Source organism: Pelodiscus sinensis, chromosome 4, assembly GCF_052426305.1.
Source record: "Pelodiscus sinensis isolate ZL-2025 chromosome 4, ASM5242630v1, whole genome shotgun sequence".
NCBI lineage: Eukaryota > Metazoa > Chordata > Testudines > Trionychidae > Pelodiscus > Pelodiscus sinensis.
In genome coordinates this window covers 117,907,912-117,927,831 of record NC_143055.1, presented here as the reverse complement: position 1 = coordinate 117,927,831, position 19,920 = coordinate 117,907,912, and the positions used below count along the sequence as shown (strand labels likewise).

General features: G+C 43.2%; 1 protein-coding gene across 1 annotated transcript in view; it reads left to right on the top strand.

Annotated features, from left to right (window-relative positions):
• The window catches only part of GRID2 (glutamate ionotropic receptor delta type subunit 2), a 1,117,109-nt gene that overhangs the window by 1,006,470 nt on the left and 90,719 nt on the right, over positions 1-19,920 (top strand). The gene's annotated exons all lie outside the window — the stretch shown is intronic.

Sequence of the window (19,920 nt, the reverse complement as noted above, 5' to 3'; positions counted from 1 at the left end):
GAATACAAATTTCAGATGCATAGGAGAAAACCCGAGTTGTATGTGCAGCCTGCTTCCTTGCACAGCTGGTGTAGCTTTTAATAGTAATCGGTGGACGAAGGGGTTAAAAGATTCTGACACAGCTGACCTGCAAATGGAGCATGATGAGACAGTCCTGGAGAAAGGCACTGGAGCTTTCTGAATGCAAACACAGTGCCATTGTCTGGAAGCTGGTCACAGACAAATCACAAAACTACAACACAGATCAGTATGATTGGCAGTTTTAGTGTAATAGATGCCCCAGGCTAGAATGTCAGAGGGATTCTGCAGGTCGAAAGTGAGGCGCAATGGAAGAGCGAGGTATGAAAGCTTGTATACTCCTCACCTGCTCTGAGCCTGGCCTACGTGAAAGCAGTAATCCCTTATCTTTGTTCTCCATTAGAAAAAGAAAAACTGGTTATATAGATTGAATCCCCACTGACTGACTGTCAAACAAAGAAGCACTCTATTCTGCACGTTAAACTGGCAGTATATATAACTACTTAAACTATTTCTTACTAATTAGCCTTTCTTTTTTGCCTTAAGCAACTGAGTTTTATCATATAAAGGGGAAATTTTGCTCTCAAACATATGTGCAGTTCCCATGGAAGTTAGAGATGGCTGTGTACTAATCTGTGTACTAACATTACATTAAAGTAATGTATACTATACTGCATTCCTCACATAATATTATGTTGAATATTTATATATCCCTCACTTAAAAGTGCTCAGGTGTAAATTCAAAATCACAGTAAAACTAAAATATATTCCAGCATGTTGCTTCCTCAGTGATCTTTTCTCATTTTGTATTTTTAACAGGTACAGAAGTTTGATTTCAGGTAGCTTAGAACCAAACTTCCCTGTTTAAAACTGCCAGCCCTGTTAACATGTGTTGATGCTGATATGCAAGGGGCAAGGTAATGGGCAACTGCCAACTCAGTGAAGCAAATGAGCAGGATGTAAGAGAACAGGGAGTCCCTCTTGCGGAGTGCGGGGCGGAGGGATAAAGAGGAGAATCAGGAATATGGACTGAGTGGCCCTGAAGAAAGGAAACCTCAGGAGCACGCAAACCAGGGGAGAAAGCTTGAGCTAAACTCGTTAATGATAATATCCATAAGGAGGGTGAGTTTTGTTCTGTTTTTAACTTGAGGTAGTGTGGGAATCTTGTTATATAACAAATTGAGGGAGGTTTTCCAGCAGCATTTTCAGCATTTCCTTGTAATACATTTTCAGTGGCTGCTTTCTCTTCCTTAGTTCTTGCTTGCAACATAGATGGCCTCTCTGAATGAGGAAATGCACTATATTAGAGCTGGGTTTAAACACATTTTTATAAGCAGTTCAGGCTAGCGTAGTTTATCTGGCCCATGTGGGTGGGATGCTAGCTTTACTTTTAAGAAGCCTACTCTGGTGATTGTATAAAGGCTATTTTTATTCATAAAAATTAATGAAAACAATGCACAATAATTAACGAGATTTTGGTGGACAGTAGAATCATTCTTACATTATTTTTTCATTCAAGAATGGTCCTGTTATCCAGCAAAAATATGGTACAATCTTTTGCAGGTTTTCTTGCAAAGATCATTTTGAAGACATGAAAGGCAATGGGAAAGACCTGAGATTGGTAGGCTTTCAAATCTTAGTTCCTGTGTGAGCCCTCCCTGATAATGTGTTCAGATTTGCCTGATCAGACCTCTGCTCTTATAATTTCTGTGGGGCTCAGAATAGGTATGAGGATCTGCTCTTGTGGATCAGTTTGCAGGATTTGTTGGCACTAGTCTGGACTGTGGTTTTGTACACTGCTTTAGTGTCAGACAAACCATGTTAGCCCAATCTGGTTTTAAAACCAGGCTCAGACCCAGTTTCAATAACATGATTTTTGTCCCCAGTATAAATCAAGGCTTTAGTCCTTGCTCTGTTGACTGCTGCCTTTTATAAAAACCGAGTGCCTTTTCCACTCCCACATTTTGCATTTGAACATGACTTGGTTCTGCTTCATGACTAAGTGCAGGCACAAAAAAAGATGATACGGCCCAGCAAAATTGTATTCACCGCTTTATTCATAAAACACTTTGCAGAGTGCCTTTAGTAATTTGCCGTTGTAACTGCTTGCACATAGAGCTTTCAGTGCAATATCTGACACTGTATTTAGTTCATACTTTGACTGCTCAGCTAAAAATTCCATTTGTATGCATTTATTCTGCTTCACATATTATGTTATCAGTCACTTTCAATATTTCAAAGTCACAGCAGTCTTTTTCTGACACACATTTGTCAGAATGAACTGCATTGATTGCTGTTATTACAGACTGCAGTTCCTGAGTAAGGGAAATGGCTTATATAGAACCAGAATATTGAAATTGCCTGATAAAACAATAGATAAAACAGAATAAATGAATATAAATGGACACTTTAAATGGACAGCAAAAATATGCAAGTTTATAAAGCCAGCATCTGAAATTCAAAAACTCATGAAGAAAAATGTAATTAATTTTTTGAACTAGCTATCCACTGTACTGGAAATCACTCTGCCCCTTTGCATATCAGCTAGCTAGTGAGATATTTCTTTCTTGGCTTCCTGATAATCAGGCACTTTAAAAGGTTCTTCTAATCAATGGATGCTGTCACTGAAAAGAATGTTGGTAATCAGCCCACTGCAGAGTTCCTGAGCACTCTAGGCCTATCCAGAAAAGTATTTAACCTTATGCTTAACTTAACCTTAAGTTTCAATGACCTAGGCATGTAAGAAGGTGTCTAATCAGGTGCTGAAAGTTGGATACAGTACTTGCTTCAGTACTGTGCTAGATGGGGCCAGAGTGTCTGTATCTTGCAGAATTGAGCCATGGGGGGAGAATACCAGTTGAGGCAGAAAATAGTCCCTTTTATTGTAATTAGTGTTGTTGTTTATATTTGCTGCTGTTGTCAATTAAAAAGCTGTGAATGTTCAAACTACACAGCAGAGAGGAAAATATGCCACTTAACATTGAAATAAATTATTGAGCTATTACAAATTATTACACATCAGGGTGCTCCCCACAAATCACAGATGTTTGAATTGGAAGCAAGCATGATAAGGCAAAACAGCATTAGTGTCTGCAAGTTCACAGAAGTGACTCTCAACTTCCCAAGTGTCTAGAGTTGCCAGCCCTCCAGTATTGGCTTGGAGTCTCCTGGAATTGGCATAGATTTCCTGGTGACCATTGAAAGCAGTCTGGCAAACTGTGATGTAACTTTTCTTAAAAAAATACTATTACATCATGTTGAGGGGAAATCTCCCAGAATAGCTTCTGTCAGAGTTGGCAGCTCTACAAGTGTCACTAAGTACAGCCTCGGTGTCTGTGACAATGTCTAACTTCTACAGAGAACTAATAAGAAAGATACACTGATGTATGTATAATTCACACAGTCTCTCTTAGGATATCATTTTGTGTGAACTACTAAAGCAGGGAAAATCACAGTTTAAGATTTAAACCTTCTAAACCTGAGTACTAAGAAGAAGGCAGCAGAATAATAACCAGGGTGTTTTGCATCCTTATGAGAAAGTATGACAGGTTCCCTCCTCAACTCAGAACGTCTTGGCTTTTCTTAAGTCTTAACTCTTCTAGCTGTTTTGTTTGTGGTGTTCCTTGTGGGGGAGGCAGCTGTTGGACAAGGCCCAGAGTTAGCTGTAACATGTTTATGTTATTTTTTTAATATTATGCTAATTTGTTTGTTAAGGGATTTTAGTTAATTGGTGACATCTCTGCAGCTCATGGAATTATTTTAGATTTACACTGGTTAAATTGACAGCAGAATGTAATCCTATAAATACATCTTTGACATCAGTTAGATTTAAGCATCAAGATTGAGGTTCTCATGAGACAGAGACTTTATATTTTACTGCGTATAAATTGCCTATAGTTATTTATCATCTATAATAGTCATTCATCAGTATACAATATAAGGATATGTTTTACCTATTCATAGTAATTATGTGAAAGATTTACTCATTGTGAAATTCTGTTCTCAGTTACACTAGTGTAAAATTGGAGGAGCGCTAGCTGCTGAATGCACACATAGCAATAATGGCCCAAATTAGCTTACAATGTAAATAGACAAGACAAAGGAATGATAATACTGTTGTTGTTTCCATTTTCTAGTTCAAGGGATGGAGGCACAAAGGGATTAAGGTGGCACAAGTAATCTATGCCAGGCCAGGGAGACAACAGCCTCCGTGGGCCCCTGGACAAGATGTGGCGGGGGGGGAGGGAGTAGTTCTCCACTCCTGGAAGGGGTGGGGTCTTGAGAAGAAAGGGTGGAACTGCTGGGGATAGCCAACCCTAAGCACCGCCCAGAGCGCACCGTGCCAGCCCCCAGACAGCTCTCAGACCATCTGGGTATGTCTACACTACCACGAGGAGTAACAGTAGTTCGGACTAGGAAGCCTAGTCCTAACTACCTAGTCTGTGTCACGTGCAGCCGCACGGCACGGAGTCCGCACTAGCAGACATTTAAAAATGGCGGCGCCCGGCTTTATGCAAATGAAGCCCGGGAAATTCAAATCCCGGGCTTCATTTGCAACTCCGGTTGCCTACATTACCACCCTAGTTCGAACTAGGGTGGTAGTGTAGACATACCCTCTGAGTGCAGTTCTACCCTCCTATCCCGCATCCTTAGTGCTTCCTGGAGCATGTGGCATTGCATTGCAGCAGTGATTTAAAGGGCCCAGGTCTCTAGCTGCTGCTGCTATTATGGATTTCCAGGCCCTGGGGCAGCTGCCCTTTCTCCCGCTCCCTCCCCCCAACCTCTGGTTGGCAAGCCTGCCAGAACCAGGGATTGAGTCTTATGGGGGTTTTTTTCATATGTGAAATAACATGAAATAAAATGTAAAAACAATTTTTAAAACTTTGCTCATAGCAGCTCCTTGGGATTCCCTTCCCTTGGAGCTCCATCTGAAGGCATTGTGACCTGGCACATGGGGTCACAGAGCTCCTCAGCTTTGACCTCCATCATGACAGAGGTGACCAGATCAAATCTGAGTTCTGAGTGAGTGTCTCTGACCCCATTCATAAAGTAACAGTGATGGTGGAGGTCAGAGAGAAGGGCCAGAAACTAGGCCTGTGGGACAGGAGCCACCACTGCTGGACGACTGCAGGAAGGATTCACTCCATAAAGCCCTCCAGGCCATTCAGAGACAGGACCTAACACAACAGCTCAGAACTTTCCACAGTAAAAAGAAATAAAAGTCATCCCTATCTGACCAATAAAATTGATACAAATGTAAAAGAATGTAAGAGTACTCCACCTAGGTCCCTTGAATCATTGTCCCTGGCCATCCTTCCTGCCAATTACCTCAACAATAAATATGCTAACTGAATAAGAGTGTTGTACATACAGTCCACTTACCAAATATTGGGCCCAACCCTGTAGTCTGATGGAAGTAGAGTGCCCATTGTCTTCAATGGGAGTTCTGTCTGATAAAGTCTGAAGAATTGAGGCCATGATTTCTAAAAACTGGGATAACTTCTTTCACATCTGGAAAAAATATATGAACGAAACAAGTATAAAAGTCAAACTACATTCAAACTGTTATTTTTATTCTTAGTATTTTTATTGTCCTCCTAAATCAAAAGCCAAATCTGGCCCGCGGAGGCCCTCTTGACCACCCCGGGTCTAAAGTGTACGTAGACATCCTTAATTCTCAAAGAAGTAAAACAACAGTAGTAGCATTCCCATAGCAATTTTCATCCATATATATTCAAGTGCTCTACAAATGAAGGTGTCATTGCTCCCTTTTACAGATAGGGTAACTAAGGCAAGCAGATGAATTGGACTTGCCCAGAGTCACCCATTACAGCAAGATACCTCTCATTGGCCAGATTTTGCCCACCAAGCCACCAGATCGGGCCCACGGACCCCCTGCCAGGACCCTCTGGCACACAGCAACCACTGATTTAAGCACAGGGCTGCTCCTTGTGGCTCTGTGCTCTGGAGGGAGGGGGAGACTTTGTGTGATCTGCCTGCCTCAAGTCCAATCCTCAGCTCCTATTGGCCTGAAATAACCAGCCAATAGGAGCTGAGAGACTGGCCTGGGGCACAGGGGCAGCACAAACAAACTGCAGGTTGTTACCTCTATGTGGCTCTCCCAGAGCTGAGAGCCACATAGAGGTAGCAACCTGCAGTTTTAAGTGCAAATCTATACCTCCATGCTTTGGCCTATACTGCCTCCTTGACCCTACACCCCAATCCCCTACCCCAGGTCACAACCTCCTCCTTCACCTAAATTCCCTCTCAGACCTCACATTGTCTCCTGAACCCCAGTCCCGTACCCGGTGCATCCTTCTGCACCATCCTAGACCCTGCACCTCCTCCACAGAAAAGTGCAGCCCTTGACCACTTTCCAGAATCTTTGAGTGGTCCTCCACCAAAAATTATTGCCCATTCCTGCATTAGGCCAATGATAGATCCAGATGTCCTGACTCTAAATCTAATGTCTTTTTCACTTCAGTGGATTTCTTATTCCCACTCTTAATTCAAAGGTATTGGGTCAATTTTTCACTCTCTTATGAGCCAGTTTCCAAAGGTGCAAGAAATTTGTTTTAAAATGGGTATGAGTTGAGGACTGTGCTCTCCTTTAGCTTCTATATTACAGTACGGTGTATGCTTCAATACCTGGGTGAGGTTAAGGAGATACCTGCAGGCAGAGTGTGAAATTACTGTACATACAATCGAGACCTGCCCTCAACAAGATTTTAGTGGACATTTCAGTTCCCTTCCTTTTGCTTGTTGAAAGTCAGTTATCTAATTATCATCAAATCTGGATGTCATGAATGATTTCTAAATGGAAAAAATGATGATACTGTGTGAGGGTTTTACTCTTTCTTTCTGTGGCTTAAAGTGAAGATTTGATAATGATTTTAATGTTGTTAATTTACTTGTTCGCTCTAATATATTCGCTAGTCACATAAGTGTCTTTAGGAAAACACAACACAAATTAATCCCTGGAAAATTATTTCACTACCAAAATGTTATAGCCATGCTTCTTTTGATATACCACAAGTCAAACTGTTGTTTAATTTCCTACATTTTAAAATTAATTGAATAAATGTACTTGTGCAAGTATAAACCTCTTCATTCTCAAACACATTTCAGTTCACATTTCTGCCTCTTTCCATGAATCTACTATATATTATAGAGAATTTGTCTGGCTGGTATTTCTCTGTCCATCTGGGAACACATTTGTTCACTCCTCCTAAACAGTAAGAGCGAGGACCACCCAATTTGGTATGCAGTTTCCTCTTATCATAACTTAAAGCAAAATCAGGGTTGAGTTGTGCCAGGACAATGGGATGTGCAGGGAATGTGATTGTTTCACATCAAACAGAAAAGGAGCGGAACGATAGTAGGGATAGTTATATTCACAAATGACCACGGTGGGGCAGCATCCTCTTCTCCCCTACAAACCTGGCCTGTCCCAGGGAGCAGCTGGTGGCTGCTCCAGGCCGGACCCAGACCCAGGCAACACTAGGTAAGTCTTCTAGTATAAAAATAAAAGCATAAACTGTAGTTTCCTTGTAGTCAAAGATACAGTCATCATGTAGCAAAAGATGAGTGCTTTTCTAAAATGTTTAAATATACAAGCCCCTAGACTGCTGATACAATCATAACCTGCCCTTTACATTTTGTATTATCACAGCATTAAATAGCAATGACTGTGTGTATTATCTTCGTAAATAGCATGGCATCCTTATTCACCAGCAGAAATGCTGCTGATCGGGCCTTCTGTGTCTGTTTTGATAAAGTACACAGTTGGTTTCTGTTCTTAGGTGAGCTTTTTTAAGTTCCATTTGTAGTATTCACAGGTGAGTCAATTGCTGAAAACTTGCACTTTTTTCCCATCTGATATAGTACACCAGGACTATTGCTGATATTTATCCATAAACCAAACTAATGTTCTCTTTCTCTTGCTGCAAGTAATATGGGTATTACTTTTGCACAAGGAAAAAAACCTGATGTGTCTCTTATTTGGGGTAGGGGGCTGATCATACAGGTCTTTTCTTTTGAGTCATTTCTGTTTTTCACATTGGCTTCCAACTCAGTCTGTGCTGAGTCAGAAGGCTCTCACAACAGAGCTCTGTGAAATGTTCCTAGTAAGATGTGAATGCAGACTAGATTTTCCTAGGTTATGGGATTCATTACAAACTCTGGACTTCAGCTATCAAAAAAGGCTTGCTGTGATTTGCAATTCTGAATTAACTGTCAAATGAACTTGAGCAAACATTTCATGTGAAAATGAGATGATTTATGATCGGATGAAGAAACTGTCTAAAACTGGGAGGTGCTGACTCAAAATCAGGCACAACCTGAGTTTGAAATGAAACTTTACTTTGGATTTTTGTGTTGGTTTGAACCTAAAACATCATTGTACAAACTCTTGGAAAAACAACTGGAGGCTATGGAGGAAGATTTGTACAAATTGTTATGACTCAAAATGTCTGAGTTTATGTACCTCTGGTCCTGTGTTGTCCCCAACATTCAGTTCCATGGTGCTACTGCTTTTAACCTAATTAGGAGATCTCAAAATGTAATTGGTTAATTCCTAGGGGTATGTCTACACTACAAAGTTAATATGAACTAACAGATGTTAGTTCGAATTAACTTTAATAGGCGCTACACAGTCAAACCGCTAGTTCGAACTTAATTTGAACTAGCGGAGCGCTTAATCCGAACGAGGAAAACCTCATTGTACGAGGACTAACGCCTAGTTTGAATTAAGTAGTTCGAATTAAGGGCTCTGTAGCCACTTAATTCGAACTAGTGGGACGCTAGCCCTCCCCAGCTTTCCCTGGTGGCCACTCTGGGCACCACCAGGGAAACTCTTCTGCCCCCCTCCCAGCCCTGGAGCCCATAAAGGGGCACGGTCTGGCTACGGAGCCCGTGCCAGGTGCAAGCCTGACAGCACCCAGCCAGCAGACCCTGCACCTGGCACGGCACGAGCCAGCCACCCGCTGCCACCCAGCCCTCCGCCTCTTCCCGGGACCAGGCTGGCGGCTCCCAGGAGCCTGCCCGAGGCCGCAAGAGGCGGGCGCCCGCCTGGTTTAGTGCAGAGATCGTGGACCTCATCCACGAACTCCGCACTAGGCACAGGAAAGTGGTCGTCTAGGGCAGGATAGCTGCCAGCCTGGCCACCCAGGAGCAGGTTTGCATGAAAATCAGGGTGGTCCAGTGAGACCCCCGACCCTGAGCCCTGAGCTTAGAACATAAGAACGGCCGTACTGGGTCAGACCAAAGGTCCATCTAGCCCAGTAGCCTGTCTGCTGACAGCGGCCAACACTAGGTACCCTAGAGGGGATGGACTGAAGACAATGACCAAGCCATTTGTCTCGTGCCATCCATCTCCAGCCTTCCACAAACAGAGACCAGAGACACCATTTCTACCCCCTGGCTAATACCACTCCATGGACCCAACCTCCATGAATTTATCTAACCTCTCTTTAAACTCTGTTATAGTTCTAGCCTTCACAGCCTCCTGCAGCAAGGAGTTCCACAGGCTGACTATTTGCTTTGTGAAGAAGAACTTTCTGTTATTAGTTTGAAGCCTGCTACCCATTCCTTTCCTTTGGTGTCCTCTAGTCCTTCTATTATGGGAATTAATGAAGAACTTTTCTTTATGCACCCTCTCCACACCACTCATGCTTTTAGAGACCTCTATCATATCCCCCCTCAGTCTCCTCTTTTCTAAGCTGAAAAGTCCCAGTCTCTTTAGCCTCTCTTCATATGGGACCTGTTCCAAACCCCTGATCATTTTAGTAGCCCTCCCCTCTCCCAGCCTCTCTCTTCCCCTCTCCCACCTCCTTTTCCCAGTCTCCCCGAGTTTTGTTAAATAAAGAGAGTTTCTATTTTTGAACACACGTGTCCTTTATTTTGTACATCAGGAAGGGGGGCTAGGGAGGGGTAAGTGGAAGGAGGTGAGGGAGGAATGGGGTACGAGCCCCCGATGGGGAGGACTGTGGTGGTTCTGCAGGCTCCTCGGGGTGGAAGCTCTCCTGCAGCCCCCCGATTGATCCCACTCCCCGGATGGCAGCCTGCGGCAAGTGCAGCCGGGCTGATGGCCGAGTGCTGTGATGTGCCGAGTGTGGGCACTCAGAGCACTCCAAGCCAGGACTGCTTTGCTGTCCCTCATCGAGGTAGACAAGCGAGCGGGGAACCCCTGAGGACTGTCTGTCCAGGGTGGGGGTCAGGTCCCTTTAAGCACAGCCCCTGGCTAGCCTGAGACAGCAGCTCCACACTCTAAGTCCTAATCTGATGCCCTGCCGGCACTGCTTCCGGCCATCCTTAACCTCGGTTCAGGGTCCACTCAATGTGGACATGCTAGTTCGAATTAGCAAAACGCTAATTCGAACTAGTTTTTAGGTCTAGATGCACTAGTTCGAGTTAGCTTAGTTCGAATTAACTAATTCGAATTAAGTTAGTTCGAATTAGTGCTGTAGTGTAGACATACCCCAGATGCATTAAATTGGAGTTAACTGTGGAGTTATCCCCAGCCAGGAAAGTCAGAGTTAAGATTAAGCTCAATAGAAATCCAAATATGTTAAGTGCACAATTAAAGAACACAAATAATCTTAATTCTGCCCTGCGGTGATGTCATGCAGTAATTATAGGATTATAATAAAGGCATTTTAAGATTTTTGATCCTAGATTATATTACACTCATTTTTAAAGAAACATTAGATTTTTTCCCCAGTTTTCTCCCTTGTGGTAGCACTTCATCTTATCTACTATTTACTTAGCTGATAGTTAATATGATCCCTGGTTATTTAAAGTTAATGGGAGTTGGGCCCCTAACTCCCATTTATGCCTCTGAAAATATTCCCCAGGTTCTGGTAATGTCTTAAAATATTAGCTTGCTAGACTCGCTGGAGGTATGTCTACACTACAGAGCTTTGTCGGAAAAAATGGTTGTTTTTTCGACAAAACTTGAGGAGCGTCCACTTTGCAATTGCATACTTCCACAAGAAAATCGAAAGAACAGAGGGTTTTTTCCGGCATTGGTAATCTTCATTCTGTGAGGAAGAAGCCTTTTTGTGAAAGAGCTCTTTCGCAAAAAGGCGTGTGGACGGGGAAGAGGGAGTTCTTTTGAAAGAAGAGGAAAGAGAAAAAAGGACAGGTGCTCTGGTGGCCATTCCACCCATAGCAATCACAACTTACATGTGACAGAGTGTCCATTCAGTCTGCATGCACTTTTGCAGTGTGGACGCTCTCTTTCAGAAGAAGTTTTTTCGGAAGATCTCTTTCAAAAAAAAGCTTCTTCCAAAAGAAGTCTGTAGTCTAGACATAGCCTGAGTGAAATTCTATGGCCTGTATGACCAGGAGATCAGGCTAGATAGTCATAATGGCCTCTTATGGCCTCAAAATCTATTAAACCTGCTTTTAACCTTGCATTCTCCTGTCTCTTTTGAACACCATGATCATAGTGTCTTTGTGGGGGCACATTGGGAGTGGGTGGGTTAGACTAGAAGGGCTAGCATGTGACATGTCTATTTTAAGTCCAGTTTGAAAGTCACTCCCTAATTCCCAGCCAGAGATAGTATTTTTTCTTCAGAGAACCCCTCACTAGCCTATTCAAGACCATTTAAATTCCTCTGCAACATATCATTGAAGACTCCAGCTGCAAGCATGCATAGTTCTAAGTCACTTTTGACTCTCTGAGCCGATGCTCTTTCCACAGCATGAACACCTAACTAACTTCCTGGTGTTGCTGTTCTACTTCATTAAGTTTTTAATTAATGCAGTTAACAATTAATCTTTCCTGCTGTTAAGACCAACATCTGTTCTCACTGCCATTATTGCAACTTTAGTGTATGGAAGAGGGTCAAAATGACAATGGATAGAAGAAAAAGTTGTTAGTTCAAGCAAAGCAGAGGGTATCTTATAACTTAATAGTACTCATGATGGAAATATTTGAGATTGCATAAATGAGACAATATTTGATTGTTTTATTGCCAATACTTTAAAATTAACATTATTACAAGAAACAACTCACTATACTTATTTTCATTACCTATTAAATCATTCTTCATATGGCTATAATAATCCTATTGTTATGTGTGTGATTTAGTCTTTATAGTCTATACGCTATCTCTTGATTACATGGGGATAGAAAATTTAGTATTCATGAAAGTTGCCAGACTCACTGCCCTGAAGTCTAAGGGTAACACTTTCAGAAGTGACCTAGGAGCTGAAGTTCCATTTTCAAAAGTGATTTAAGAGCTTAAATCTCATTGACTTTTGGTGCTCCAAAGTCTCTTTTGAAAGTAGAATTCAGTCTCCCACTTCATGTATTTGCTTTTCAAAACTTTACCCTAGCATACCCTATTTAACCAAGAAACAAGCACAGCACAAGCAGTATCACTAAAAGCCTTGCTCATGTGCCTGCAGCACTGAATGTGAGTGAATCTCACTACGGCTTTGCCTGCATCAGTGGTAGGCAACTTGTGACCCAGAGTCCCCAAGTGGCCCATCCAAATTCTGTGTGACCTGAGAGACATTTTGTTTACCATTGCCCTCACTTAAGGTTGTCAGATTCCACTGGTTTCCATCTGTGTAGTTTTTTTCCTACCAATATTACTAAAATGGCACATGTGTAAAGCAAGGCCATGTAACATGAAGTGGGTGCTGATTGCATACAACAGTGGCTGTGAGAGCCGTGCGCTCCATGCATCCAGTCAAAGCACTGTGATGGTTCAATTGGCACACCCACGAATTCTAGGTATGCAAGCATAGTTAGCAAAACTACCCTATCCAGAGAGACTATCTTTGGGTATGTCTAGACTACATGCCTCTGCCACCAGAGCCATGTAAATTAGACATACTGACATACCCAATGAAGCGGGGATTTAAATATCCCCCGCTTCATTAGAATAAAAATGGCTGCCACGTTGTGCCGGCTCAGCTGTTTGTCAGCACAAAGCGGCAGTCAAGATGGGGATTGGTCGCCAAGGAAAGCCTTTGTCGACCGATCCAGTAAACCTCGTTTCACGAGGCATAAGGGATCGGTCAACAAAGGCTTTCCTTGGCGACCGATCCCCGTCTTGACTGCCGCTTTGTGCCAACAAACAGCTGAGCCGGCACAACGCGGCGGCCATTTTTATTCTAATGAAGCGGGGGATATTTAAATCCCCGCTTCATTGGCTATGTTGGTACGTCTAATTTACATGCCTCTGTCAGCAGAGGCATGTAGTCTAGACATACCCTTTGTTTCAACATTCTTGTGGCCCAGAGAGATGAAGGAGGGCCGCTCATGTGGCCCACTCTCTAGCGTAGGTTGCCCATCACTGGTATATGCCAATCCTGTTGAACTAGCTCCTGTCTAGGTAAATCCTGTGGAGGAGTGGGTACTTCAGGTACTGTATCGTATTGGAGTCCATGGAGTAAGTCTCCTAGCCCAAGTCAACAGACAGTTAGTGGGACTTGGGCTAGCACTTTAAAAATGGCTGCACAGCCAGCACTTTGAAATTGTAGCTTCAGCTCCGAAGCTCATTGCCAGCTCTAAGCTTCTGAGCCTAAGCTCCTGCCTGAGACACAACTGCAAAGCACTGTCTGTATAGCTTACCCACGTGTGTTGTGTCAGGCTGGGAGACTGCTCCCATGGATGCCAGAGCATTGTGTGGGCATGCAGACTGTGGCTGTCTCTCCGTTCTTTAGGCTCTCTGCTGGTGTTAATCACATAGGTGCCATTTGTGACCATGGGTTTTTTTTTGTGATGTGGAGGCAAAATTGAGACAACAAATGTATTTCACATAGGGCTACTGAACAGCCATTGGAAGGTAACAACTAACCCACTGCCTGTGTGGGTTGCATTCAGAGTGTAAATAGAGAAATTAAAGGCTTTGTATCTTACCACTAAACCCCCCAGCCCTCTAGGTGTCTCTCACTCGTGTTATCTTGCACACTGGCTGTTGGAGTTAAAATATCTGTAAATGAATATAAACTGACAGACAATGCACAATATATACACAATCTGTTACTCACAAAAGGGATTTAATTGCCAGCTTTTTCTTGAGAGCAACATCAGGGCAAATTGCCGCAAAGAGGCTATTAGGCATTATGACAATATAAGCACAAAAATGTTACATGATTAAAATATGTATCCTTTGGGGGCTTTTTCCTTTTGAAAAATGCACTATAAGGAATAGAGAGAGGTCAATTAGCCAGAGACACCCAGTGGTAGCAAGCATCATCAGATACGTCTCACTATAAATTTCTTTCTCTTTTTTGGCAATTTGACCCAGAGCTGCTTTGAAAAGTCTGATTGGGTTTAAGATAGGGTTTCTATGGTATATGTGGGTGGAAGGGAGAGAGGAAAGTTTGTTGGTTATTGATTACCTTAAGTCTGTGCAAGAGATGAGCACTTTTATGTCTGGATTTCATAATGGAGAGAACAGAAGAATTTCTGCATGCAAGTTGTCACATATTCATATTTTCAGAATGCAGCTAGAAGAGATTATTTGGGAAAGGGCAAAGGTTGTTGCTATAGGTTTGGCAACATATTAAAGCCTTGCTTGTAAAGGATGCCATCCGTATTGGTCTCTCAGCTCACATTCCCCAGCACTCTGCTCTTCTGCAATGAAACCCATTGAGAAAAAAATAGCTAAATAGTGGGTCACTTCAGCCACATCATCATGGAGGCAGGTTGCATTTGTCATACTTGAGCCGAGACCATTTACTTGATTGATAATGTTTATATGAAGTTGAGAGGATTAAAGGCTCAGGTTACTGATTCATTTTAAGAACCTGATGTAGGTTGAAGCAGTAAAATGGGGATTTTCTTCTTAATTGAAGCTCTTTGGCCTTCTGTAGGGATATTCCTTATGAAATTATGACTGTAATGGTAGGCAAAGGGAACTGCATAGGGTTTGCAGATGCTACAGTGATGGGAAACAACATAAGAACAGCCATACTGGGTCAGACCAAAGAATGGCCATACTGGGTCCATCTAGCCCAGTGGCCAGCGCCAGGTGCCCCAGAGGGGGTGAACCAAAGACAATGATCAAGCGATTTGTCTCCTGCCATCCCTCTCCAGCCTCTGACAGAGGCCAGGGACACCATTCCTACCCCCTGGCTAATAGCCTTTTATGGACCTAACCTCCATGACATTATCTAGCTTCTCTTTAAACTCTGTTATAGTCCTAGCCTTCACAGCCTCCTCTGTCAAGGAGTTCCACAGGTTGACTATGCGCTGTGAGAAGAAGAACTTTCACTCATTAGTTTTAAACCTGCTACCCATTAATTTCATTTGGTGCCCTCTAGTTCTTCTATTATGGGAACTAATAAATAACTTTTCTTTATTCACCCTCTCCGCACCACTCATGATTTTATAGACCTCTATCACATCCCCCCCTCAGTCTCCTCTTTTCTAAACTGAAAAGTTCCAGTCACTTTAGCTTCTCTTCATATGGGACCTGTTCCAAACCCCTAATCATTTTAGTTGCCCTTTTCTGAACCCTTTCAAAGGAAATATCTTTTTTGAGGTGAGGAGACCACACCGCATCTATACACAGTATTAAAGATGTGGGCATACCATAGTTTTATATAGGGGCAGTAAGATATTCTGTGCCTTATTTTCTATCCCTTTCTTAATAATTCCTAACATCCTATTTGCCTCTTTGACCGCCGCTGCACATTGTGTGGAAGTTTTCAAAGAACTATCCACGACTACTCCAAGATCTCTTTCCTGATTTGCCATAGACAAATTAGCCCCCATCATACTATACGTATAGTTGGGGTTATTTTTTCCAATGTGCATTACTTTACACTTATCCACATTAAATTTCATTTGTTGCCCAATCACTCAGTTTGGTGAGATTGTTTTTAAGTTCTTCACAGTCTGCTTCTGTTTTGACTATCTTAAACAGTTTAGAATCATCTGCAAACTTTACTACCTCACTGCTTACCCCTTTCTCCAGATCATTTATGAATAAGTTGAACAGGACTGGTCCCAGGACTGATCCTTGGGGGACACCACTAGTTGCCCCTCTCCATTCTGAAAATTTGCCATTTATTCATACTCTTTGTTTCCTGTCTTTTAATCAGTTCTCAATCCATAAAAGGACCTTCCCTCTTTTCCCATGACAATATAATTTACACAAGAGACTCTGGTGAGGGACCTTGTCAAAGGCTTTCTGAAAATCTAAGTATACTATATCTCCTGGATCCCCCTTGTCTGCATGTTTGTTAACCCCTTAAAAGAACTCTAATAGATTAGTAAGACATGATTTCCCTTTACGGAAACCATGTTGACTTTTGTCCAACAAATTATGTTCTTCTACGTGCCTGACAATTTTATTCTTTACGTTGTTTCGACTAATTTGCCCAGTACTGATGTTAGACTTACCGGTCTGTAATTGCCAGGATCACCTCTAGAGCCCTTTTTAAATATTGGTGTCATGTTGGCTACCTTCCAGTCATTAGGTACAGAAGCCGATTTAAAGGATAGGTTACAAACCACAGATAATAGGTCAGCAGTTTCCCATTTGAGTTATTTTAGAACCCTTGGATGAATGCCATCCGGTCCCGGTGATTTGTTACTGTTAAGTTTTTCTATTTGTTCTAAAACCTCCTCTAATGACACTTCAGTCCAGGACAGTTCCTCAGATTCATCACCCACAAAGGACGGTGCAGATTTGGGAATCTCCCTAATATCCTCAGCTGTGAAGACTGAAGAAAAGAAATCATTTAGTTTCTCCGCAATGGCTTTATCATCCTTGATTGCTCCTTTTGTATCTTGATCATCTAGGGGACCCACTGGTTTTTTAGCAGGCTTCCTGCTTCTGATGTACTTAAAAAACATTTTGTTATTACCTTTTGAGCTTTTGGCTAGCTGTTCTTCAAACTCCTTTTTGGCTTTTCTTATTACATTTTTACACTTAATTTGACAGTGTTTATGCTCCTTTCTATTTACCTCACTAGGATTTGACTTCCATCTTTTTAAAAGATGCCTTTTTGTCCCTCACTGATTCTTTTACATGGTGGTTAAGCCACGATGACTTTTTTTTAGGTCTCTTACTATGTTTTTTAATTTGGGGTTTATATTTAAGTTGGGCCTCTACTATGGTATCTTTGAAAAGTTTCCATGCAGCTTTCAGGGATTTGGCTCTAGTCTCTGTGCCCTTTTAATTTCTGTTTAACTAACCTCCTCATTTTTGTGTAATTCCCCTTTTTGAAATTAAATGCCAGAGTGCTGGACTGCTGAGGTTTTCTTCCCACCACAGGAATGTTAAATGTTATTATATTATGGTCACTATTCCCAAGCAGTCCTGTAATAGTCCTGAGTCATATTGCAAGGATTCATTTTATGTAGGGTGTCAATACCTATTTTTATGGAGTAGGAAAGTAGACCATGCCAGCGTACCTAAGCATGGTAACATTTTTGAATGTCAGTTGTGGAACTGAAAGGGCACCGTGCAGTATATCCAGATTTGGTATAGAGAACAGGCAGCAAAGGGGATAGCCCGGGGTGAAGGGCTTTGGAGTTCTATAAAAGGATGGCAGAGTCCAAGAGCATCCTTCATAGATAATCAACTTCGCATGCTCTGCCACCACAAGAGAAGAGAATCCCTCGCTGCTGCACAGCAAGATAACTGTGCAGGGAATGAGCTGCTGCCAGCTGTTAAAAGTGAGTAAAGACCTGAACCGGGGCTCCTGCCCAACATGAAAGGATAACAAATGTGTATTACAGCTCATGTGAAAATGTATCTAATACACATGTTAAAGAGAGTTTCTGTGTAGAATGCTTCAATTATCCAAATATACCAAGTTTGATTTAAAAAGTCATAAAATACCTGTACAGGCAGTCCCCGGGTTACGTACAAGATAGGGACTGTAGGTTTGTTCTTAAGTTGAATCTGTATGTAAGTCGGAACTGGAGTCCAGATTCAGCCACTGCTGAAACTGACCGCCAGTTCTGACTTACATACAGATTCAACTTAAGAACCCCAAGCTTCCCCAAGTCAGCTGCTGATGAAACTGATCAGCAGCTGATTCCAGGAAGCCTGGGGCAGAGCAACTCTGCCTCGGGCTTCCTGTAGTCAGCGTTGGTCAGTTTCAGCAGCGGCTGACTTGGGGACGCCTGAGGCAGAGCAGCTGGGGTGCTGCTGGGTTGCTCCAGTAGCACCGCTCCTGGGAGCTACTGGACCAACCCAGCAGCATCCCAGCTGCTCTGCCCCAGGCGTCCTGATTCAGCCACTGCTGAAACTGACCAGCAGCGGCTGAATCAGGACTTGGGGCAGAGCAGATGGGGTGCTGCCCGGTTGGTCCAGTAGTGCCCAGAGTGGGTGCTGCAGGACCAATCGGCAGCGCCCCAGCTGCTCTGCTCCAGGGTCCAAAACAAAAGCCTGGTCTGCTGGGGGGGGGGGGCACACTAGCCGCGCCCCCCCCCCCCCCAGCAGACCAGGGTTACGGGAGCAGAGCCGCAGCGGCAGCGGGGTGCCACGCCTCTGAGGCTTTGCTCTGGCAAAGTCTCAGAGGCGCGGGACCCCCGCGGCTGCGGCTCCAGTCCTGGTGCCTGTGGTCTGCTGGGGACCGTCCCCAGCAGACCACAGGCACCGCAACTATAGCGGCAGCACCGGGCGGGTTCCCGCGCTTCTGAGGCTTTGCCAAAGCAAAGTCTCAGAAGCGCGGGGAACCGCAGCTGCTGCCGCTTCAGTCCCCGTGCCTGTGGTCTGCTGGGGACCATCCCCAGCAGACCACAGGCACCGCGACTGAAGCGGCAGCAGCAGCGGGTTCCCGCGCTTCTGAGGCTTTGCTCTGGCAAAGCCTCAGAAGTGCGGGAACCCGCCCGGTGCCCCGGTCTGCTGGAGACGGTCTCCAGCAGACCAGGGGCACCGGAGCAGCTTACGAACGGGGCTTTCTCGCCCCGGAGCTCGCAGGTAGCAATCCGCTACCTCGACCTCCGGGGCGAGAAAGCCCTGTTCGTAAGTGCGGATCCGACATAAGTCGGATCCACGTAAGTCGGGGACTGCCTGTAGTACACAACCTGCAGTATCCCAAATTAAGGTTAATAAACGTAACAATACAGTTTAAATCTTAGCATCCAAAAATTCTGATACATTACTCAGAAAAGTTGTACTATGATTAGTTTGTGGAAAGCAAATATAGCAATGAATGTAGATTGTCTCTCAGTAATTGAGAATTTAGGATAGGTTCTATCTCAGCAGATGAAGTCTGTCAGAGAAATATTTAAGTTACTTTCCCAACTTCTCTCTTCAGTGGTTCTCAGGCTCATTCCTCCATGTATTACTGCTATCTGGTGATATGTGCTAAATAGAATGGGTAGTCCCATGGCACCTTGGAGACTAACAAATATGTATATATAGTATCATGAGCAAAACCCACTTCTTCATATGAGCTTGAGTGGAGGAAAAAAACCTTTCTTGGGTTTTGTCCATGAAAGCTCGTGATACTGTATATATTTTTGTTAGTCTCTAAGGGTGAGTTTACACAGCACCCTAAACTCAAAATGAGATATGCAATTTGCGATACACAAATTGCATATCTTATCTCAAATTTATTTTGAAATATCTTATTTTTAAATTTGATGCATATACACGGTGCCAAATTTTGAAATAATGCACTATTTCAAAGCCATCCCTTAGCCCACATGCAATGAGGTTTATTGGGATGCAAAATATTTCAAAATAATGGGCGGCTTGTGTAGATGTGGGGTAGCTATATTGGGATATCTCCAGTATCCCAAAATAGCCTCAGGTGCCACAGAACTACTCATTACCACTGTTCTAAGACTGTTCTAAATGGTATCCCTTGACCACCTGATGGTGTCCAACACCAAGAGTCACTGTGTCAGCCAAGTGTAGCTCTGACTGATTCTGTATTTCTGCATGTTCACCCATTATTGGAAACCCATGTGCC